The sequence below is a fragment of the Schistocerca nitens genome, chromosome 4 (assembly GCF_023898315.1).
Source record: "Schistocerca nitens isolate TAMUIC-IGC-003100 chromosome 4, iqSchNite1.1, whole genome shotgun sequence".
Taxonomy (NCBI): Eukaryota; Metazoa; Arthropoda; class Insecta; order Orthoptera; family Acrididae; genus Schistocerca; species Schistocerca nitens.
Genome location: NC_064617.1, coordinates 697,863,714 through 697,889,847, shown reverse-complemented (window position 1 = coordinate 697,889,847; position 26,134 = coordinate 697,863,714). Strand labels below are relative to the sequence as shown.

Here is a 26,134-nt window from a genome sequence, read left to right as displayed (position 1 = left end):
AAAATAATGTTCCATATAAAAAAACTGCATCTCGTTGCTGTAGCTCTCAATAAAGTAACTCAACAAATTATCTTCATAACTTCAAAGAAAGAATAACTTTTCTTACATTTACCCACCTAAGTAAATACTTCTTTCACTTATTATTCGGTACGAGTAGGTTACTGAGAAAAACACCTAATGCAGCTTTTTGTATACGAGATGTCTCAGGAGAAATGGCCGATATTCAGGGATATGGCCCCTCACCTGATGCAAAATCACTTCATATGGACTTATGACCTATTTCGAATGGTTTCCAAGGTAGAATACTTTTAATGTACATTTGCTTCATGCTGTTAACTGATGAAGCCGGAAAATCCACTTGCTAAAGTGGAAACCAGTTTCAAAGCTCGTTTTTCTATAGATGTCGGGTGCGGCATGATCGGTAGCATGTTGATATGTTCAGTCTTTTTAGAAGAGCGAATGACAGGACAGAATTACTTACACTATTTTTTTTTGAAGATTTGTTTGTTGAGTACCTTGTGGACGTTCCTTCTGCCAGGCGAACTGCACTGTACTTCTAGCATGACGGAGCGAGCCCCTCCACATTTTACCAGATGTGTGAGGGAACATCTCAGCCGCTCTCTCCCTTGTCGCTGGATTGGTCGGGGTACTACATTTAACTGCCCACCAAGACCGCCTGACGTTATGCCATTTGGATTTTTGTTTATGGACTTGAATGAAGTCTGAGGTATACAAAGGGAAAGATTAACAGATGAGGCAAACTGCTCGATCGCACCATGGAGGCTGCTGAGCTCATTAGGGAACGTGCAGAGACCTCATACGAGCAACACAACGTATTCTCTTAGAGGTGAATGTGTTAAAAATACGTATTTTTCGATTGACGATTTGTAAAACGCAAGTTGAAAAGCTTAATCACTGTTGTAGATGCGTACATGTGTAAACCTGACGGCGTATTGAATAAGACGGAAAGTAAATAATAACGTACATTAAATGTGTTCTTTCTCGGAAACCAGAGCGTATGTCCATGTCGTATCACTAGATACTGACCATTATTCCTCCTGGGACAAACTGTGCAGCAACCACATCCCATTTAGTTTCGATTTTGAGCCGTTTGGAATGGGTTTTGTTTTTGTGTGTTATTAGACCTTCTATGCCGACGCACACCCGGTTCCATCAATAAATTATAAATATGATTTGCACACTAACTGATCTGGCAGTCTGTGAGAATCCCCTAATTCTGTTCTCATTTTCTGAATGGCACTGGAAATTGGACAAATTATCACTTCATTGATAAGAAACTTACATGGAAATTCACACGTAGACTTGGCTGACTCCATAAAACTGGCGTCACGAGTGACAATAATGAAATAGGTTGTCATAGCTAAAGCAAGGCAGTTGTGGGAGTGCCGAACAGTTTTGTAGGGTGTTATGGAGCTGCTAGCAGAATGGTGGGGACAGCAGTTTTAGATGACACTGTGCGTTTTCGACTCTAATAAGGAGTAGTCAAAAGAAAACGAGACAGATGAAAAAAAATAAGTGAACTTTTTACTGTCTCGGAAGTAATCACCGTAACTGTTAATACATTCAACTCACTGCGAGACAAGACGGTCAATGTCTCCAAGGAAAAATGTTTGCGGTTGTCTAGGGAACCGTGATTGTATGCAGGCGTGCACCTCTTCGTCTGAAGTATATCGACGGCCATGAATGTCTTTCTTCAGGGCTCCAGACATATGGAAACAAGCTTGGTCACATGTGGGTGGTGAAAGATAAAATTTATGTATGACGCAACGATCGAACAATAACCGTGGCTCACATTAAATGGGTCTTGAAAATTATTCTGGCAGTTCGCTACAGTGATAGAATCTAAACATGAAACATATCTTTAGAAAACTAGGTAAAGCGAATCTGAGCACCAGTAACCACTGCTAAGATGGAATTGTGCTCGAAAATCGGACAAAATGGCAACATTGGTTGGCTGTGCAAACGGGAATCGTAAGATTAACATACGAAACTAACATAAAAAAAGAGCTGCATCTTTGTCCTCACAGTATTTCGTCTTTAAAGCGACAAGATCAGCCTGCGAAAACACGAACCATTATACATCAGAAAATCTTCACCAGTGTGATCAACAGCAGTAGCATAATTTAAGGCTGGTACTTTGCTTCCAGTTTCCAGGTCAGATTTATTATGAGCTACATACATAAATATAGCGCACACAGCTCTTTTCTGCTCGTAGTAATTAATATTCAGCAGGAGTACAATCACTAAAACTCCCTTTCCTTTTTAATATGTCAATGATTAGTGTTTTAAAGTCCTTTTGGACTGTTAGTAAATTCTACATTGCTGAATATTACTCGTGTTAAAATCTTAAAATGGTGACTCCATAGCTCCTATTTAAATAACAGGCTTTCACTGCGGATAGTTTGGTTCTTTTTTTTTTTAAATCGTGGTCGTTGGCAACACAGTTTGTCTGGAAAAGACAAGAGTTTACATAGGAATGTAAATACCTCAATTTTCTGCATAAAATTTTTGTATAAAATCTTTACCAGATGAGACACAGACGTCCTTCAGCCGAGTGCTAGAATGTAACAAGTAAGCATGAAATTTGACACCTGGAGTTATCACACAGCTATCATGCAGTGACGCCAGGCTAAGTCAATACGTGTACTCCAGACAGATAAGAAGCTACTTAGAGGCTCCAGTTATCGACCACTGCGTGTAGGCGTCTAAGCTGCTGTGAAAGGTACGTATCAAGCTCAAACGAGATAGTTCTGTGCTTCTGAAGCTTCTTCTCTATGAAACGCCGGCAGTGGCGGTTTCTCACCGCTTATGTTAACCAATTCTTCGAGCGCATTGCTGACATAATAGAGAAATCCGTTTGCATGTTAATTGTGTTGAAAAGCTGCCTTCGCCTTTTACTGACTTAAGAATCAAATTTGAATGTACAAGCTTTTGTCAGCTACCACGCTGGTTGGTTTGGGATTGCATATTTGAGGGGTCCGTTCAAGATCACCAATAACGAAACCGAATGTGACTATTGATTTATTTAAGGTACATACTGTTCAGGTCCTTCTATGGTACAACGGACATACTATTTAGGCTGGGGTTCATATTCCCTTTCGACCATCCAGATTTAGGTACGCCGTGATTTTCTTAAATCGATTAAGACGAATGCTCGATGGTTCCGTGATAAATAACGCGGGTGATTTCCACTCTCATCTTTCTACGTCTACATCTATTTTTCGCAAGCCACCTTATGGTGCGTGATGAAGGTAGTTATCGTATCACCATAATTTCCCCCACTGCCTTGTCCCATTCGCAAATTGTGCATGAGAACAATGACAGTTGGTAAAACTCCATAGAAGTTCTAATTTCTCTGATTCTCTAATCATGGTCCTTTCGTGAGACTTAAGTGGGAGAAAATAATATATTCTCCGACTCTTTCTGGAACGTAACCTCTCTAATGCAATAGTAGTCCTTTCCGTGATATACAGCGCTTCTCTCGTAGTGTCTGTCACTGGAGTATGCTGAATATCTCCTTAAGGTTCAGGGTGCAGTGCTGATCCGATACACCATTTTAATCTAACAGCAAGTTTTAATCTCCATAACACTCTCACACCGGTTATAAGATCCCTTGACGTAACGCATTGGCTTTCTTTAGAACTTCTCCACTATCTCTTCTATTATTCCAGTCTAGTGTATGGTGTCCACATAGAGCATGGATATTACGAGTTTTAATGCGACACTTTAAGGTCAGTAAGTACCACGAAAAGATTACCTTCCTTGAAAAATGAATAAAGCCCAAATTTACAAAAGACAAAGCGATTCTTCTCAGTTATGGTTCTACTGACACCCATACCTGTCAAGCACAACGTAATATATAGTACAATACCTGCAATACTTTAGTATTGCCCACTGGTTACCCTTACCGTTGCTGAATCCAACTTGAGTCCTCAAAAGAATACCCAGTACTTGCCTAATAAGCCACACAAAAACCCAGATTTATGTTTCAATGCATGAAGTTATATTTCGTTGATGACTACCTGAAATAACTGTTGTGCCACACGTGTAAGCAACAGATGCCTTGAAGGTCGCCATTTAACAGGGATGTTGAGAAGTGTGTGTAATTACATCATAATTAATACAGGGTGTCCGAAACGTCTTTCCATGATTACATAAATTGACAACTCAGGCTACAAGTAAGATACAAATATGAAACTGGTGTGTAATTGTTTACAAACTACCAAAGTTTTTTTCACACATCAGTTAACTTCCACATGAGCACCCTTGGTAGCACGTAGCACATCTAGGCGATATTCAATTTCCGTCCACACATTAGCCAACATCACTGGAGGGATCGATTCAACGACTGTGGTTATCCGTTGCCGCAGGGTTTCAAGATCTGGTACACGTTTTCGGTAGACCTCGTCCTTGACATAACCCCATAAAAAGAAGTCTAATGGGGTTATGTCAGGAGAGCGTGGAGGCCAAACCGTTGGCCCATCACGACCAATCCATCGCCCAGGAAAGGTCATATCGAGATAGGTACGGACGTCCAAATCCCAATGAGGCTGTGCACCGTCTTGCCGAAACAAGACATCGGGGTGAGGAACAGCATACAGTTGCAATATGTCCAGATACACTGCAGATGTGATGGTAGCCTCAGAGAAGAAGAATGGCACGATAATTCGATCTTGCAATAGCGCGCACTAAACATTCACCTTTGGAGTGCACCAGAGGCAGGGGGTTGTGAATCCCAAATGCGCACATTATGGCGATTCACTACTCCACTGACTAAAAAGGTCGCTTCGTCGGAAAAGGCAATTCGTCTGAGATAATCATCATCGTCCTCAATACGTGATAGCATTTCGACCGCAAAGTCATATCGACGTGTACTGTCATTGGGCAACAAGGCCTGCACGATTTGCACTTTGTATAAACGAAACAATAAACGTTTGTATAAAATGTCATAGAGAGAGCTTTCTGGCATCTGTAATTCACGTGAGGCCCTGCGCACCGATTTCTTCGGACTTCGCAGAAAAGACTGCCTTACAGCTTCCACCCTGTCTGCTGAGGTTCTTGGTCGACCAGACCTCGGAAGGTCAGCAACCGATCCTGTGTTCTTGAACCTCTCATACCAGGCTTTAATGCTCTTGACATCAGGTGGATTCCTTCCAAATGTTGTCTGGAAGTGTCTCTGCACTGTGGTTGGTGATCGTGTCTCATGGTACCACAGGAGACACTGTGCCTTTTCCTGATTGGTTAACATGGCTTCTTGGGCACTGCACCTCATCCACTACTTACGTACTGCGAACCCAAAACCGAAAAAAATTTTGATAGTTTGTAAACAATTAGAAACCAGTTTCATATTTGTATCTTACTTCTAGCCTGAGTTATCAATTTATGTAATCAGGGAAAGACTTTTCGGACACCCTGTACTTTGATAAGCTATCACTCGATAAGAGACGTCTGTCGTTAACGGATCCACCAGACAAGAGAAATAATCTGTATGCTTCAATCGATAACATTAAACCTAGAAATGTGCTCTTCACAATTGCTTACTATGGATTAGCGGCCTTCATAGCTGACTTTATTGGTCTGTGTCACACACCATTGCAACCAGCATACACCACATGTCATCGGTGTCATGTGCTATCATCATTTAACTATAGCACTAGGAATTAGTGTTTTCATTGCGTTCATTGCGCAGTATTCATGTTGCCTTAATTTGAATCAGCATCTCAAACCCCCTGATAAAACAGTCATCCGATTTCACAACACTTTATCATCTGCATGAAGGAATATGGAAGCTTGGAGTAAATTTTAACTTACGCTTAGGACAACAAAGATTTTTTCTATTTTGAAAAGAATCATCTGATTTTACAAGGTTATATTTTTAAATGCATTCAAATACGATACTGAAGTACTTCCTACAATTACGTTTAGATTCAGAGTTTTATTTGCCTCTCACAAATGTTGTGTGTGCCTACCACCAGACGCACGACAAAGATCGGGACGATAAGCAATCTGTTTTCATACTTCGGCGAAGGTGTGCGGAGCTACTGCATCCGCTGTCGTTGTTATGCGGTGTCGCGGTTCACCCAATTAGAGGAGGAGGCACGCTGATGGAATCCTCCATAAACCCCCACAGAAAACACCACATACCGAGAGACCAGGCGACAGTGAAGACCAATGCTGCAGTGCGATATCCGACGCTGTGCGAGCTGCAATGCCGTACTTTCAATGAAAATCCCGTCGCACGGTTGTGACTGAACTGCACCAGTTGAAAAGGACATCGCAAAACGTCTTTTGTTGCCGTATCTCGCCATCTGGATTCGACGCCCATCGGATAATGAGCGAGCGAGCTACAGCATGGGGACCCCCGCTGGCAACAACACGAAACGGCAACATGAACAACAACACGAACGGCAACTTAAAACTGGCATCAAAGCAACCTTTTAGTTTCGATGCAGAAGTTTAAATCCATCCTAACTTGATATCTTGGTTCATATAGAAGATATACACTGAGCAGCCAGAACATTATGGCTGCCTACCTAATAGCTGGTATGTCCACCCTTGACACGGATAACAGTGGAAACGTGTCGCAGCAGGGAAGCAATGAGGCATTGGTAGGTCGCTAGAGGGAGTTGCTACCACACCTGCGCACACAAGTCACCTAATTTTGGTAAATTCCGGGGAGGAGGCCGATGAACTCTGATGCTTCGTTTAATCACATCCCAGATGTGTTCAGTCGGGTTCATATCTGGCGAGTTGGGGGGGGGGGCGGGAGCTGGAGGGGGGAGGGGTGGCAGCAAATCAGTTGGAACTCGCCACTGAGTTCCTCGAATCATTTCATCACGCCCCTGGCCTTGAAACATGGCACATTATCTTTTTGGGAAAAAAAAGAACACTGCTGTTGGGAAACAAGATTGTCAGGAAACGAGTGTAAATGATCTGCAACCAATGAACAGCACTCCTTGAACTTCATTGTGCCTTGCATGAGCTCCACTGGCCCCATGGGTACCGACGTGAATGTTCCACAGAGCATAACGGACCCACCACTAGCCTTTCTCCGTGCCACAGTACAGGTGACAAGGAATCGTCCGCCTGGAAGAAGAGGGATTCGCGCCCTCCCACAGGCATGATGAAAAAGGTATTGGGGTTCATTTGATCATGCAACACTCTGCCAGTCACGTGCCCATTTCAGTAGTAGTTGCCGATGTTATGGTGTTACCATAGGCACATGCGTGGGTCGTCAACTGTGGAGGCCCACTGTTAGGAGTGTTTGGTTCAAGACACTCAGCACAGCGCTCCTTTAACACCTGACAAGTCGTGCAGTTTCAGAAATGCTCGTGCCGAGCCTCTAGGCCATCACAATCGTGCCCTCGGTCAAACTCAAATAGACTGCGTGTCTTCCCCATCCTACACACGGACAGCACGCTCATAGATACTACATGCACCATACTTGTGTCTGACTAGCAAACCATTCCTTTCCAGGTGACGCTGGTATCGCCTGGTCGGTGGTCATTGGTCCTAAAGTTCTGGCTGTTCGGTGTATTCTTGTGCAGTGGAATCAATCTTTTTGGACCACACCATATTATGACGTAGGCACGTAGCAGTTACAACCTTTCATTCTGCCAGTTGGGTAGTCTTCTAGCGATATTTTTATGCTGGCGTTAAGCCGTCGCCAGCACACCGGTCGGCAAAGATGGATTAATAGGCGCTGGATCAAGCATGCCTGTCACGAGAGAGGCCACAGACACACCCACAAGCAACACGCCGACAACGCCCTTTCCACTGCATGTATTTAGGCCTCTGACACTGACCAGAGGGTCTCACATAATCATCTAGTTTTATCTCCAGGTTGGCGTGTGCCAGTTTAATCGCAAGGCGGGTTTAGTTCGTCACAGGCTACGACAGTACATAGCGACCAGATTAGTGACTAAAGTGGCACCAGTCACCTCAACCAGAACTGTACTATACTAGCAGTGAGAAACTAAAGTTTGTAATAGCAAGATTACCAATACTGACGTTACATCAGTCTGCAAGAGGACTATTACTGATGAGCTTGTACTACAAAACATGGGCTCTATTCAAGTTAAGTAAATGTTTCGAGTTCATGTAAATAAAGAACCGTATTAATCCACGTGTGCATTTGTATTGTAGAAACAGGACACCGGCCACCCATAACAACATCCTCTCCCTCGTTTCCTTGCAGTACCAGACTCTACACTTTTTTCTTTACCAAATGTATGGAGCACTGCAGTCTGACTGACTACATCTGTTGTAGATAAGAAGTCGATATATTTGTCTGGCTAATGTCAAATCTTTTTTTTAATCACTTTATCAATTCTGATGTTCTCTATCATACTTGTTGCCTTGCAGCAGCGCCTTCGTGGAAGCATTGGACAGTATTAAACTGTTGCCCAGGGATCGCCCTGTTGCAGCGACGACAATCTTCAGGGAGGTTTCTTCCTTGATCCCAGTTATCACTGGTACTACACCACTGGCCATTAAAATTGCTACACCAAGAAGATGACGTGCTAGAGACGCGAAATTTAACCTACAGGAAGAAGATGCTGTGATATGCAAATGATTAGCTTTTCAGAGCATTCACAAAAGGGTGGCACCGGTGGCAACACCTACAACGTGCTGACATGAGGAAAGTTTCCAACCGGTTTCTCATACACAAACAGCAGTTGACCGGCGTTGCCTGGTGAAACGTTGTTTTGATGCATCGCGTAAGGAGGAAAAATGCCTACCATCACGTTTCCGAGTTTGATAAAGGTCGGATTGTAGCCTGTCGCGATTGCGCCGTTTATCGTATCGCGACATTGCTGCTCGCGTTGGTCGAGATCCAATGACTGTTAGCAGAATATGGAATCGGTGGGTTCAGGAGGGTAATACAGAACGCCGTGCTGCATCCCATCGGCCTCGTATCACTAGCAGTCGAGATGACAGGCATCTTATCCGCATGGCTGAAACGGATCGTGCAGCCACGTCTCGATCCATGAGTGAGCAGATGAGGACGTTTGCAAGACAACAACCATTTGCACGAACAGTTCAACGACGTTTGCAGCAGCATGGACTATCAGCTCGGAGACCATGGCTGCGGTTACCCTTGACGCTGCATCACAGACAGGAGCGCCTGCGATGGTGTACTCAACAACGAACCTGGGTGCACGAATGGCAAAACGTCATTTTTTCGGATGATCCAGGTTCTGTTTACAGCATCTGATGGTCGCATCCGTGTTTGGCGACATCGCAGTGAACGCACATTGGAAGCGTGTATTCGTCATCGCCATACTGACGCATCACCCGGCGTGATGGTATGGAGTGCCATGTGTTACACGTCTCGGTCACTCTTGTTCGCATTGACGGCACTTTGAACAGTGGACGTTACGTTTCAGATGTGTTACAACCCGTGGCTACCCTTTATTCGATCCCTGCAAAACCCTACATTTCAGCAGGATAGCGCAGGACCGCATGTTGCAGGTCCTGTACAGACCTTTCTGGATACATAAAATGTTCGACTGCTGCCCTGGCCAGCACATTCTCCAGATCTCTCACGAATTGTAAACGTCTGGTCGATGGTGGCCAGCCGGCCGCGGTGGTCTCGCGGTTCTAGGCGCGCAGTCCGGAACCGTGCGACTACTACGGTCGCAGGTTCGAATCCTGTCTCGGGCATGGATGTGTGTGTTGTCCTTAGGTTAGTTAGGTTTAAGTAGTTCTAAATTCTAGGGGACTGATGACCACAGCAGTTGACTCCCATAGTGCTCAGAGCCATTTGAACCATTTGATGGTGGCCGAGCAACTGGCTCATCACAATACGCCAGTCTCTACTCTTGATGAATTGTGGTATCGTGTTGAAGCCGCATGGGCAGCTGTACCTGTACACGCCATCCAAGCTCTGTTTGACTCAATGCCCAGGCGTATCAAGGCCGTTATTACGGCCAGAGTTGGTTGTTCTGGGTACTGATTTCTCAGGATCTATGCACCCAAATTGCATGAAAATGTAATCACATGTCAGTTCTAGTATAATATATTTGTCCAATGAATACCCGTTTATCATCTGCATTTCTTCTTGGTGTAGCAATTTTAATGACCAGTAGTGTATTATAGTGACTCCAGCTCAGTGATTACATGTTGTGGTAGTGAACTCTACTCTCTTGAAACTAAAATGTGGTTGTCCCATGCTGGGCGCCAAAAATTGTTGCAGTGAACTCTAGATAAATTGTTTTGCCTGCTGTCGGACGTGCAATGACGAGCAGATGACTGACAAGATTTTCTCACGTTAGAAGCCAACAATTAATTGATATCAGTAATTAAATAACAGCAAACACAAAGGGTACAAAATTAAGGAGTTCGTTTATGAAAGTAAAAGATTGCTTACATGATTCAACATTTAAGAAATGAATTTATTTTCAAGTTGTTTGGTCAAGACAAAACAAAATTATGAATCTCAGGGCCGATTTGACGGGGTGTGGACACGACTCAGTTATCAAGGGGAAGGAGGGAGGAACGAATCATCTCACCATTCTTCATTGTCTGCTCGGCGCGTATTGCTGTCGGCGGCAGGCGCTGCGTCGGTGCTGGCCAGCGTCTGGGGGCGGTTCGGTGTGAGCCGGCAGCCCTCATCGGTAGTCCCGGCGTTGCGGCGGGTCCCAGCTGCGCTCTCCGCGTTGTCCGCCCGTTGTCGTTCGCGTGGCCGAAGATGTGCTATCACGGCGTTGGAAGGCGGATGTTGGAGACGGCTGAAGAGCGCCCATGGCCTCTCGCTTCCGCGGTGGCTCCACGACTCCCATTTTTCTTCTCCTTCCGATCTCTTAGCTCAACTCCTCTTCCAAAACATTGTTGCTTTCGGCGTTGTCATTGTCGGACGAAATTTTTAATGTAGCCCAATGAAAGATCGCCGTTTCATCGGCACGCCTCTCCGTGCAGGGTGGAAATTTTCTATCTGGCGTGGGCAGGCGTGTAACTTGTGAATTGGCAACTTTCTCACGGGTTCACATTCAGAAGAATGTTGGCCTGTTTCACACGCCTCCCTGCGCCAATTCCCTGCGCTTTTGTACGCTCCTTCCTGTGTCCGTGGGGTGCTGGAAATTGTCAGCACATCCCTGCTTTCTAAGGCAGGAAGAATGGCTGCCGCCCGGCCATAAGAACCTCAGATGTTTTCGCGTCTAAGTTCTGGATGCTCCGTCTTAATGGCTGCAGGTGTCCATCAGCTCGGGGTGATGGAAACTGTCGGCACATCCCTGCTTTCTAAGGCAGGTAGATTGACTCCCGCCTGGCCAGAACAAACTCAGATGCTTTCGCTCATAAATTTCGGGCGTTCAATCTTAATGGCTGCAGGTGTCCATCGGCTCCCCGTTGTCACACGGGTCGTCCGCAACGTCTATCTCTATTGAGCGAGACGAGGGCATTCGCCCCTGCTTCCCGCTGAGTCCTCGCAGAATCCCCGCTGCATGGGGCTCGCCGCTGGCGGCACGCTAGGGGAAAGTCGCCGCGGTCGGACGTATTACACCGTTGTAGCTAACATCAGTCCGTAAGATCAAAGGAGGAAAGCAGCTAAGGTAAACTTGGTCACGAATGTAACTTCTAATACGAGCTCTCCCTTCTAGATTTCCCACACGACCCACCAACAGTTCGTCTGAAATCGCGGATACGCCATGGGTTCATTCGGGAAGTATCATTTCTTTCGACGTGAGCTCCGAGTGGCATTCACTCTTGCCAGTTCTCCAACGTGAAATAAGCCTACAATATATATATATTTCAAAAAGCTGATATTTTGATGGACTTTTTCTAAACCACAGCATCAAATTCTTGATGCTCTGAAATACGCTATCTTCTTCGTTGTGTATTTCCTTCAACTGCTGCTGACAACAACAGGCTCTCACGCTAACAGTACCTTAACCTTTTTTATGTTTGTGACGGACGCAGATTTATTGTTACCGTTTCCAAATGAGTTTTTAGAGCTGACTCTGGCTTCTTTTTAATACCATTTAGTTGGCAAATGAGTGATTTAGCTGGCGTTAGGTAGTACGGCTTTTTTCACAGTCATTTAGCTCCTTTTCTAGATTTTTTCTTGGCTATAGTAAAGCATTAAAATTCATGTTTATTAAAGTACAATTATTTGCATTGAAGTAAGATTTCCATACACGCTTCGATATTCCATGAAAATGTATTAATAGACTGAATTAAAAAGCACAAGAAAGCATGCTAAAGCTGTGTTGGTATGTCTTCTGGGCTCGTTGGCATACACATACTCAGTCGAGACCCTCATTGGAAGCACTGTTGCAGCACAGTTGACATCAGATAAGAATCGCAGGTTCACAATAATTTAGGAAGCTGTTCTAAGGAAATCAGCCTTTGATGTATGCAGCATAAATCAGAAGTCATACAGTTCACAGTTGCAATAACCAATGTACCAGCGACTGAACTAGGAGAATAAGAGGAAAGTTCAATTTAGTGGAACAGTTTGCTAAGTGCAAGAGGTAATGCAGTATTATGGTGCAGATATTGTGAAATTTATCCTGTAAGTACCTTTAAGAAACATTATTTACATTTTTATTGTGAGAAAAATAAGTTATACGAAAGAAACAGATATGAAGATTTTTATTTATATATATTCTTGCGTCAGAACATCGAGGTTTTAAGCATGGGTTGATATTTTACATTCATATCATTAAAATCTCCCCCCATGAACCATGGACCTTGCCGTTGGTGGGGAGGCTTGCGTGCCTCGGCGATACAGATGGCAGTACCGTAGGTGCAACCACAATGGAGGGGTATCTGTTGAGAGGCCAGAGAAACGTGTGGTTCCTGAAGAGGGGCAGCAGCCTTTTCAGTAGGTGCAGGGGCAACAGTCTGGATGATTGACTGATCTGGCCTTGTAACATTAACCAAAACGGCCTTGCTGTGCTGGTACTGCGAACGGCTGAAAGCAAGGGGAAACTACAGCCGTAATTTTTCCCGAGGGCATGCAGCTTTACTGTACGGTTAAATGATGATGGCGTCCTCTTGGGTAAAATATTCCGGAGGTAAAATAGTCCCCCATTCGGATCTCCGGGCGGGGACTACTCAAGAGGACATCATTATCAGGAGAAAGAAAACTGGCGTTCTGCGGATCGGAGCGTGGAACGTCAGATCCCTTAATCGGGCAGGTATGTTAGAAAACTTAAAAAGGGAAATGGATACGTTAAAGTTAGATATAGTGAGAAGTAGTGAAGTTCGGTGGCAGGAGGAACAAGACTTTTGGTCAGGTGAATACAGGGTTATAAATACAAAATCAAATAGGGGTAATGCAGGAGTAGGTTTAATAATGAATAAAAAAAATAGGAGTGCGAGTAAGCTACTACAAACAGCATAGTGAACGTATTATTGTGGCTAAGATAGACACGAAGCCCACACCTACTACAGTAGTACAAGTTTATATGCCAACTAGCACTGCAGATAATGAAGAAATTGATGAAATGTATGATGAGATAAACGAAATTATTCAGGCAGTGAAGGGAGACGAAAATTTAATAGTGATGGGTGACTGGAATTGGAGAGTAGGAACAGGGAGAGAAGGAAACATAGTAGGTGAATATGGATTGGGGGAAAGAAATGAAAGAGGAAGCCGTCTGGTAGAATTTTGCACAGAGCATAACTTAATCATAGCTAACACTTGGTTCAAGAATCATAAAAGAAGGTTGTACACATGGAAGAATCCTGGAAATACTAGAAGGTATCAGATAGATTATACACTCCTGGAAATGGAAAAAAGAACACATTGACACCGGTGTGTCAGACCCACCATACTTGCTCCGGACACTGCGAGAGGGCTGTACAAGCAATGATCACACGCACGGCACAGCGGACACACCAGGAACCGCGGTGTTGGCCGTCGAATGGCGCTAGCTGCGCAGCATTTGTGCACCGCCGCCGTCAGTGTCAGCCAGTTTGCCGTGGCATACGGAGCTCCATCGCAGTCTTTAACACTGGTAGCATGCTGCGACAGCGTGGACGTGAACCGTGTGTGCAGTTGACGGACTTTGAGCGAGGGCGTATAGTGGGCATGCGGGAGGCCGGGTGGACGTACCGCCGAATTGCTCAACACGTGGGGCGTGAGGTCTCCACAGTACATCGATGTTGTCGCCAGTGGTCGGCGGAAGGTGCACGTGCCCGTCGACCTGGGACCGGACCGCAGCGACGCACGGATGCACGCCAAGACCGTAGGATCCTACGCAGTGCCGTAGGGGACCGCACCGCCACTTCCCAGCAAATTAGGGACACTGTTGCTCCTGGGGTATCGGCGAGGACCATTCGCAACCGTCTCCATGAAGCTGGGCTACGGTCCCGCACACCGTTAGGCCGTCTTCCGCTCACGCCCCAACATCGTGCAGCCCGCCTCCAGTGGTGTCGCGACAGGCGTGAATGGAGGGACGAATGGAGACGTGTCGTCTTCAGCGATGAGAGTCGCTTCTGCCTTGGTGCCAATGATGGTCGTATGCGTGTTTGGCGCCGTGCAGGTGAGCGCCACAATCAGGACTGCATACGACCGAGGCACACAGGGCCAACACCCGGCATCATGGTGTGGGGAGCGATCTCCTACACTGGCCGTACACCACTGGTGATCGTCGAGGGGACACTGAATAGTGCACGGTACATCCAAACCGTCATCGAACCCATCGTTCTACCATTCCTAGACCGGCAAGGGAACTTGCTGTTCCAACAGGACAATGCACGTCCGCATGTATCCCGTGCCACCCAACGTGCTCTAGAAGGTGTAAGTCAACTACCCTGGCCAGCAAGATCTCCGGATCTGTCCCCCATTGAGCATGTTTGGGACTGGATGAAGCGTCGTCTCACGCGGTCTGCACGTCCAGCACGAACGCTGGTCCAACTGAGGCGCCAGGTGGAAATGGCATGGCAAGCCGTTCCACAGGACTACATCCAGCATCTCTACGATCGTCTCCATGGGAGAATAGCAGCCTGCATTGCAGCGAAAGGTGGATATACACTGTACTAGTGCCGACATTGTGCATGCTCTGTTGCCTGTGTCTATGTGCCTGTGGTTCTGTCAGTGTGATCATGTGATGTATGTGACCCCAGGAATGTGTCAATAAAGTTTCCCCTTCCTGGGACAATGAATTCACGGTGTTCTTATTTCAATTTCCAGGAGTGTATTATTGGCAAGTTACTGAGAATACTTTACCATGAAAGCTATGTATCCTATAACACACATTATGAACTGTGTACTTAGGGGGTTTGTGTGCACTGTTATATACCATGTCTAGTACCCGCCCAACAATTGCGCTTTCGTAGAAATCTAAGGAATTTCACTAGTCTTGTCCCCTCAACATATGACATTCTCTGTTAGTAAAACATCAGATTTAGAGCTTCTCCGCAATTCCTCCATATAGAAATTACCTACAAGTTCTTCATTTTCACCGTCCTTTAAGATGTAAGTTCTTGGGTTTGTTGATCACACTTTCGAAAGAACAGATATCTCTGTAGACCAGTTCGTCAGGTATAATTTCTCACAGTCTTGTATTTAAAATATGCACTGAACTACCTGCATTAAATTTCTGCTTGCGTGGATCTAGATTTTAATGTGATTGTACACAGTATTCGCAAACTCATTATCATGGACGACAATAGGCTCCATTTTTGTAGAGTTACGAGGTGTCTGGTTACACTGTGCAATTATTTGTGGGACAATATGATGCCATTGGTATGATTCTCGAACATTAAATTGCACCCATCTATGGTTTTTTATTCTTTATTACAAAGATCGCATATAGGACACTTGTCCTGAGTTCTGTACGTATGTTTGGGATCCACACGAGGTCATATGAAAGAAAGTCACTGAAGGAATTCAGAGGTTTGTTACTGGTAGGCTAATACAACATACAAGTGTTACAGAGATGCTTTGGGAGATCAAATGGGAATTACTGGCGGGTGAGGATATTCTTCTTGAGGAGCAATATTGAAAAACAGTTAGAGAATCAGCACTTGAGGCTGACTGCAGAAAGATTATACTGCCAGCAGCATTACCATGAAGATAAGATTATAGAAATTAAGGGTCATATGGAGACATATAGACAGTCGTTTTTCCCTTGCTGTATTTGCGAGTGAAACAGGAAAGGAAATGGCTAGTAATGGTACAGGGTGCTCTCCACCATGCGCAATACAGTGACTTGCAGAGTATGTACATAGATGTAGAAATAGATCCCACAATACTCTCTTTCGTGTTGGTGAATTTCTAGTAGTGCTGTATTATTTACCGATTCATCACTACCTAAAATACCGATTCTACAATTCGCCCTCATGATTGGTTTCTAGGTTGTCTGGGCAGCGATTCATCCCCCTGTCTGCTGCAATTGTTCAGACACGTCTGCAACTTCTTTACCTGTCGTCACCTTCACAGGCAGGCCCATGCGAATTTGGAATATACATACAGTACTCTTAAAATACACTGCCAGAACAAAAATCGCAATAGCAAGAGATTTGCGACATGAACAAAAGTTAGTAGGTGTGTTTCTACATCTGAAACATGATAGCTATACAAAACTATGAGGATGCAAATTAGATTTGCTTTAAATACACGCTGTAACAGTCGTGAGCATTAGTTACCTTTGAGACTGGTGAGTTGATGTTAGTCAAGGATGTCTTTAAGATGAGAAAAGACACCATTACCATCACCTGTCTGATTGAGGTCATGTCATAGGGGTAAGAGAAGCTGAATGTTTTTTCTGTGAAATCGCAAAAAGACTTGGCAGGAATGTAGCAACTGTGCATAATTGCTGGCAGCATTGGTCACAGGAATATGAAGTGGCAATGAGACTAGGCTCCAAACAGTCGCATGCCACTAGTGAAACGGAAGACTGTTGTGCTTGATGTTTGGCTCTAGCGCTTTGTATTGCATCTGCCGCAGCAATTTGAACAGCAGTTGTCACCACAAGGACCAATGAACTGTTACAAATCGGTTACTTTAAGGACTGCTCAAGCCAGATGCTCTGCAGCATGCATTTCACCGACCCAGACAACAGCCATTTGTGATATCACTGGCGTCAAGTGAAAGCTCATTGGAGGGCACAGTGGAGGTCTGTTGTGTTTTCTGATGAAAGATGGTTCTGCCTAGGTGGCAGTGATGGCTGTGTTTGTCAGAAGGAGGCTAGCTGATGGGCTGCAACCAACTCGTCTGCGTGATGGACACACTGGGACCTACACCTGGAGCTATGGTCCAGGAAGGCATTTTGTGTGACAGCAGAAATACTCCAGTGACTATCCCATGCACCCTGACTGCAAAATTGTATGTAGGTCTGGTGATTCTGCCATTCCAGGGGATAGTTTCTAACAGAATAAAGTGTGCCAACATACTGCTGTTGTAACTAAACATGCTCTACAGGGTGTCGACATGTTGCCTTGGCCTAATTGATCACCAGATCTGTCTCCAATCAAGCAGTATGGAATACCATCGGACAACAACTCCAGTATTATCCACAAACAGCATTAACCATCTCTGTATTGCCTGACAGGCATGCAGATCAATCCTTAAAACTGACAACTGGCACCTGTAACACAATTCGTGCACCTTTTCATGCTTGCATTCAACATTCTGGCGGTTACACCGGTTATTAATGTACCCGCAGTTCACATCTGCAATGGCTTATCTCACGCTTTTATTAACCTGTGATCTTGCAACTTTAATCACTTAAATATATTACGTAGAATAATGTATTCCTAAAATTTCATTACTGTGCGTCAGTTATGTTTTGGCGTTTTTTTCTGTTGCTGTATATCTAAAACCTTTATTTGCTCTAATATTGCCTCATGTCCACACAATCTGCCTGCCATAAATGATCCAAACCATGTATAGTAAAAAAACCATGTGTGAATATTTTTCACAATGATTTACGAAGCTCTCAGACGCCTTACCGAAAATTATGCAATAATGTGTCTTTCTCGACGTGCGAAATGACTGATATGATTTCGTTTGTTTGAACAGTATTCTCTGTGGTGGACAATCTTGTAGGCAGTTGTAACTCTCCTATGATTTCTCCAGGCATTCGTAAAATCCAAATCCTTTCACAGAATTGCCATGGGGTACAGTATGATTCATCACTCCAGATCATTTGTTTCTAGCATCCACTGTCCAGTGGCGTCGCTGTTTACACCACCTTAAGCATCGCTTACAAAGTGCCGGTCGAACTGTGTACTCCATACTTTTTAACTTCCTGTACACAGTCACTGTGGTAGCTGGATGGCTAACAGCACTTCATAGCTCGCAAGGGATTCCTTCCACTTATTTTACGCAACTTTTTTACGTACACCCTCCGCAGTACTCTATGGTCCCTGTACATGATCTTGATTATTTGTGGCTGCTCCTTCACGTTTTCATTTCAGTATCACGTCTCCATCAGTCAACTTGCGCAGCTTCAGAAAGACTGAAATGTTCCTGAAGGATTTTTTCCTCATGGGGCATCCGATGAATAGGGCATGTTCAAACTCACTCAGTTCTCCTGATAAACTCATTCTACTGTTGCTGCTTCTCTACTGACAACACAACACTCCTCGCTTCCTTTCATACTAGCAAGTCCACTTCTCGTGACGTCTAGTGGTCAATTCTACATTGTGGGGGTTTCCGGATACTTTTCATCAACTGAATCACCTTCAAATTGTTTATATCTAGTGATGATAAGCATGATAGAGCTAGCATCATAGTTTACCTAAAAATCAGACTTAAATAATTTCGGAGAGAAATGGTCCTAGACAGCACTAACTCAAAGAACTAGCTGATAAGTGTGAATTTAGAGTAGCTGAGGACAATGACAGTATGGACAGCAAAGAATTAAACAGAAGCCTGATGTCTTTTGGTTAACTGAATAGGGTTTTCTAAAACAGACTTAGTACGTGCCTGAAAATGAAAGCTTACAATGTATATTACCAGTTTTAATTATGGTAGTGGAGAAATGGATATTGTGAATTACTAAAAGAGGCATGAAAACAAACAAATGAAACGGGAAAATGACTGGAATAGATTGTATAGTTACTCCACTAAAGAGAATGAAATAGAGATGGGCAGAACATGTAGCTGGGCAAATCGATGGTCGATCGATCATAGGAGTTATTTGATGGATTCCAGCAGACAAGGAGAAATCGTGAAAATTACTTCCGGTTGCGAAAACATTCTGCTGATCTCATGCGACTATGTAATACGCGAGTATAAAACGTCTTACATACTATTAAAAGGCATTGACTTCATCGATGTAGTCCTGCTGTTATGTGCCTTTGTCTGACAGCCCTTCTTGAAGACAAGACTCACCTGATCGTTTGTCCAGTCTCTAAGAGCTCTATTTAATATTAACTCTTGCTAACAGATGGGCAAGTTCTTCGACATATTTTGCAAGAAATCGTGCAGCTATTCCATAGCTATTCTAGGTAAACTGAGGTTTTTTGGGTTGATGATGTAGGAACCCAATGGGTACTGTCAAACCTAACAGAAAAAAATGCATAAAGTTATACTTATTAATTCAGTCTATGTAATCAGGGGAGATTCTTCTGACTGGCGAGAAATCATGTGTGGAGCTCCCCAAGGCTCAATCTTAGCTCCACTTTTGTTCCTCATACATGTAAACCACATTCCGTCTAATACACAACAAGCACAATTAGTTCTTTTCCCAGACGATATTAGTATTGTAATCAGCTCAAGCATACATACGGTAACAGAGGAAATGGTAAACTATTTTCTTAAAAGTATCATTGATTGGTTTTCTGCATCTACAACTACATAAAAATTCCGCACCTGATCGTGCTTGGCAGAGGGCACTTATGGTAGCACTAACTGATCCCCACTTTCCTGCTCCATTCGCGAATGGTGAGTGGGAAGCTCTTATTTCTCGAGTTTTCTCGTTGTGGTCATTTCGCGAGACGTATGTAGAAGGAAGTAATGTGTTGTTCGGTTATTTCAGGAAATTATTCTTTCGAAATTTGAGTAGTAAACTTCTTCGTGATGTCCAACGCCTCTTGAAGCATCTACCACTGCAGCTGTTGAGTATCTCTGTAACGCTCTCGCACCTGCTACAAGGTGTGATGAAACGCGTCACACTTGTTAGATCTTCTCTGTCTCTTCTCTCAGCTCTACCTTGTAACGGTCCCAGATCCGTGAACAGTACTCAGGAATCAGACGAACAAGTGCCTTGTAAGTCACTTCTTTAGTGGGTGAATTAAATGTCCTCAAGACTCTGCCTAAGGAAACTCAGTCTCGCGTCTACTTTTCCTACCATTTGTTTTATGTGGTCATTTCATTTAAGGTCGCTCCGAATAGATGCCCCCAGATATTATACATGGTTACTGTTTCCAGAAATTTGTCATCGACAGCGTAGTTGTACAGGAGTGGATTTTGTATCCTAGGTATGCGCAATATGTTACATTTATTTACGTTGAGGGCCTCAACTGACAGTCCCTGCACCATTCATGAATCCTCTGCAGCTCCTTCTGCAAAGCGTTATCTTACAGACAGTCCCGCCTCAAAGAGCTTCCGACGCATTCTACTAGATAATTTATATATATTGTTAAAATTAACAGTCCTATTATAACCCTATAACCCTTCTACATCTCCAGCTAATTAGGCTTTTCTATATGACCGTGTACCTAAAGTCCCTAATCTGGGAGGAAAAGGCATCTACTCCGAAGAATGATGCAAAACTCAGAGAATTAGATGAGGTCATAACCGAATCGCCACTGCTCAGTACTGTAGCAATGACGATTAAAAACAAACTTCGGTTAACTTTATATTTTTTATTACGTAAACTAATTTTTAATTAACAGTAGTTTCGGAAATTTTGGAGAAAAGGTTCTCAAAGTATGTCATTAATGAAAATAACCAACGGTCGCTATTTCCTCACCGGAACAAGAATAATTACGTTGAAATTGAACTTTATACTCGTAAGCAATCTTATGTACGAATAGTTATTGGCGTCATGACGTAAGAACAGCACCTAACGCACACTTTCAGGTACTTCACACCACACATGTCAGAGTAGTCAGATAATAGTAAAACAGCAAACACATGCAACATATTATATTGATTTTCAAAGATCAATTAAAATAAGATTGTTTACTGATTGTGGACAGAAACTTTTCGGTACATTACTCACCGTAAAATTGACTGTCGTAATTGTAGCAAGCAGAAAGACTGCTTGAATTTACCCATTGGTAAGGACTGTCATATACCTAGCAGTTACTCTGATATTTATTTTTAATAAAAGTTATAAATTATGCCACAAGCTATAAATTAGAAACTGTGCTTTGACGGTGAAATTCAGTGTCCAAGTTACATAAAGTTTTACTACCAATTTTTTATTGTAAAAGATACTCTGTTTTTAGTAAATGAATTAATACTGGCTTTTGCATCATTCTATTTCTGGCATTATTCATACTGCAGCCAAATATTTCATTATTACGTAATTGTCCAAAAGTTGGAAAAATATGTTTTGATAATCTAATACGCTACGGTCGCAGGTTCGAATCCTGCCTCGGGCATGGATGTGTGTGATGTCCTTAGGTTAGTTAGGTTTAATTAGTTCTAAGTTTTAGGGGACTGATGACCTTAGCAGTTAAGTCCCATAGTGCTCAGAGCCATTTTTGATAATCTAATAAATTAATGTTCACTTAATTTTCAGTTCATTTTCTGATTATCTCGGTTCGTACAAAGGGATAGGATGGATACTGCTTCAATAACGACTTACAAGGGAACCTCCCCATCGCACCCCCCTCAGATTTAGTTATAAGTTGGCACAGTGGATAGGCCTTGAAAAACTGAACACAGATCAATCTAGCAAACAGGAAGAAGTTGTGTGGAACTATGAAAAAAATAAGCAAAATATACAAACTAAGTAGTCCATGTGCAACATAAGCAACATCAAGGACAACTTACGTGCAGGAGCGCCGTGGTATCGTGGTTAGCGTGAGCGGCTGCAGAACGGAAGGTCCTTGGTTCAAATCCTCCCTCAAATGAATATTTTAATTTTTTATTTTCAGACAATTATGTGACGCACATGCCGTCACCAGTGTCGTATAGAATATATCAGATGTGTTTTCCTGAAGAGGAATCGGTTGGCCTATGACCTTGCGATCAAATGTTTTCGGTTCCCATTGGAGAGGCACGTCCTTTCGTCTACTAATCGCACGGTTTTGCGGTGCGGTCGCAAAACACAGACACTAAACTTATTACAGTGAACAGAGACGTTAATGAACGAACGGACAGATCATAATGCTGCGAAAAAAAAAAAAGTAAATTTTTCACTTGAGGGAAGACTTGAACCAAGGACCTCTAGTTCCGCAGCTGCTCACGCTAACCACAGGACCACTGCGCTTCTAAGACTACAATGTACATGTAGTTACTTATCTTGCACATGGACTACTCAGTTTGTATATTTTGCTTATTTTTTTCATAGTTCCACACAACTTCTTCCTGTTTTCTCGATTGATCTGTGTTCAGTTTTTCAAGGCCTACTCACTGTGCCAACTTATAACTAAATCTGAGGGGGGTGCGATGGGGAGGTTCCCTTGTTAGAAAAATTATTTATGTGACAATATGCAATAAAACAATGTTATTTAAACAATAAAATTCCAACTACGCTCTTCAGTCTATAAAACTTCTAATTATAAAAGTCTTACTTAACTTTATGATGCCGTTGGTTTGTCGAGTGGCTTCATTTAGCGGTAAAATAGAGCACAGGTTGATCTTCTTGCCATACCATAGCCAATAACAAGGCCCACGGTACTCTTGATGTTAAGTGAATTACTCTTGCTGCATTTGTACTGTGCCCAATAAATGCCACACACACAGCTTGCCCATATTAAACATCCGCCAAAACAACCATTTCGGTTTTCACTGCTCCGCACTTCGGAAACAGACTTTTTATCCCCGCACTTTTGCATAGCCTCATAGGCGAATACACACAACCAGCGACAACAAGTCTCATCGCGACTCCGAACTGCTACTTTTTTGGCGCGCTCGCACGCCCAGCTATAATGCATTTACAATTTATTATACTCTTTGACAATAGCTTTTCCCTTACTGGGCCAGCGTGTATACTTACAAAATGTTAATATTCCATGCGTATTCTCTTAAATAACAAATATCATTTGTAACTTGACAATGTATTCACAGGAATAATATTCAGCACAACTAGTGAAACAAACTTAGTAAAACACGTAGAAAATGTATGATCATCCACAGAGTTGTGGTGTTACACTATCACACTTCCTCGAAATTACAGTTACATCAGTTGAGTTGTTCCATTAAGAGCGACGTGTTGAGTTCAGTCTGCGAGGAAGTCTTGAATGCAGTCGCAAATCTGGACCGAAACACGATAGTCTCTTATGTCTTTCCCATAAACAGTTGTGTGGGACAGTATCAAACGTCTCCCGGGAGTCGAGGAACAAGGCGTCAACTTGAGCACCGATGTCTACAGCGCTACGTATCTCATGGAGGAACTGAGCTGTGTTTCGCAACATCTCTGTAGAATCCTCGTTGATTTTTCTAGATTGGATTTTCGTTGTGCAAAAACGACATAATAGATGAGCATAGGTCATGTTTCATGGTTCTACAACAGACTGACACTACGGCATAGGTCTTCGTTGCTCCAGCGACCTACGGTAAAATGCTACTAGAAGGGGAGCAGTTTCTTTCGCATGATCTCTGTAGAATCTTACAGATATCTCATCTGGTCTGATGGCTTTCCTCCAATAAACTATCGTAGTTATTTTTCTGTTTCGTGATCAGTTAGCTCAATATCTGCTATTTCGAAGTTCGTATAATGATTGAAATTCGGAAGACTGAATTAATTATTTCGGCCTTCTCTCTGTTATCTTCCGTTTTAGTGCCAGTATGGTGTCTGAGTGAATGAAAAAGGATTTCGAATTGCATACTGATTTAACATAACACCAAAACCTCTTAGGGTTTTCATTCAGATCGGTTGACAAAATTTTACTTTCAAAGTCTCTGAATGCTCCCCTCATTGTTCTCCTTACTCCCGTTTTCTATTCGTTCAGCTTTTGTTTGTAAGCTAGGTTTAGACTTATCTTGAATCTTCATTGAAACTCTCTTTGAATATTTTGGGCTGAAGGAAACGGAAAGGAAACAGGATGGGGAAGAGCTAGGAAGGATACAGACACTTCCAGCCATACAGAGGATGTCGTCAATGTATCATCGAGAGTTGAGAATTTGTGCCGGACCTGGACTCGAAATCAGATGCTCAGCCTCTTTAGCCCTGTTGCCTTAACCGCCTCCGCCATCCGGGCACGCTTTCCGGCAGCCGCATATTCCCAAATTCCCGCTCGCTGCACCGCAATTTGGATCTGACGGAAAGCGTGCTCCGATGGGTTAGGAGTTTAAGGCAACCGTTCTAGACAAGCGGAGCATCCGGGATCGAATACTGGTACGATACAACTTTTCAACTCTCGTCGTTACATTGCCGCAGTGCCCTGTGTGGATGGAATTAATTTTTTTGCGTCCTATCCTTTTGCTGTCGCACCCTTTTCCATTCTTTTCACCCCAGCTACTACATCGCGAATGATGTCTGTTCTCTCGGATATGGCGACAGAGCAGACACCGCTCATATCTATAGAAGCTCTGTTTCTTTATGTATGAGTTCCCTAACACAGCTCTTGAACCACGGTGAGTCTTTCCCATCCCTTAAGACTTTGCTCAGAACATAATTGTCTGTGACATACTGAATGATACTTTTCAGTTTTCTTGATTTGTGCTCCAAGTCATCTTCCTTGATGCTGACTACTCAGATACTGCGCAATTTGTATCCTGTCACTCTTGGTAAACAAAAATATTTTGCTGCCTTTCCTGATATTTCCTTGTAATATGCATAGTCATAGATGCCTTCAGAGCTTAATGATGACTGATACCCTCCTCTGCGTTTAGAGATTCGTTTATTTCAGGTTTCTTTGTTGCTAGGAGGTGTAAGACGTTACAGTCACGAGTTGGTTTTGTAAGTCTATATTTGAGGTAATTTTCGGACAAATCATTCATAATAACGTCACACGAATCCCTGTCTCTGGCACCAATTTTGGTAGCATGACTCTCTCAATCTATACCTGGCAAGTTGAAGTCACTGCCTATTACAACAGCACGATCAGGAAACTTACTCATGATCTTGGGCAAGTTCTCTGTAAAGCGCTCTACCACTACAGCTTCGGACGCAGGTGCTCTATAAAAGCAACCGATTACAATTTTGAACCCATCTTTGATGCTTAACGGCACCCTGATTAATTCACATTCGGAATTCTTGATAACCTACCGTAAACATCGGACTGTTTATGCTAATAAATACTGGTGACTAACCTAACCTTACGATAAATATTACAGTCTGTATTTAGAATTTCGTTGCTATTCACTTCCGGTTTCAACCATCTTTCTGTTCCTAATACTATCTTGGCGTTATAACCTACAGTAAACGAATCTAATTCTTTGACCTTACCACGGATTCTCTTGCAGTTTTCAATTATCATATTAATCTTTACTATTCTGTTCTGTGGCGAAGAGCATTCTCTGGTAATATGTGGCTGATGTAACTTCCTTTTCGGCAGGCAATCCATCTCCGATACCAAGGGAGAGTTCCTCAACCTAAAAAATAAAAAAAACGTGTGCACGCCACACTTACTCTGCTACCACAGTAGCCGCTTCCTGGGTGAAGTGCACGCCTGACCTGTTAAAGGAAACCCTGCAACTATCCACCCAATAGCGAAGGTCAGAAATTCGCATCCGACAACGTCGCATAATCGTCTGAGCCTCTACTTTAGACCTCCCACTCTGCTCCATAGTAGAGGATCGTCATCGACCCTGGGTATTATGCTACAAATAGTCAGCCACCTTCTGCACTTGTCCGGACTCGGTAGGAAAATTGGCCACTGGCCACTGGGTAGCACCTCATTCCTGTTGCTAAGGCATAAGGAGTCAGATTCGCGACCAGTTCCCACTTTCGCCTTCCATCCACCATTATTCACCACTCACTATCGAGTGAAGACAGACCGGTCAGATGTTGCTTATCTTAAGTCACAGTGACAAGCAGGTCACCACTGGATTCCAACAGCAACAAAGTTTTTGCAAATCGCATCAAATCGCATC

The 26,134-nt window shown here is 43.4% G+C and overlaps 1 protein-coding gene across 1 annotated transcript in view; it reads left to right on the top strand.

Moving 5' to 3' along the window:
• The first annotated feature begins 2,661 nt into the window (after window positions 1–2,661).
• LOC126252043 (UDP-glucosyltransferase 2-like) overlaps window positions 2,662–26,134 on the top strand; it is an 85,043-nt gene continuing 61,570 nt past the window's right edge. Inside the window, exon 1 of the mRNA XM_049952837.1 lies at window positions 2,662–2,743. The gene's annotated coding sequence lies outside the window, so the exon portion shown is untranslated. The remainder of the gene's footprint in view (window positions 2,744–26,134) is intronic.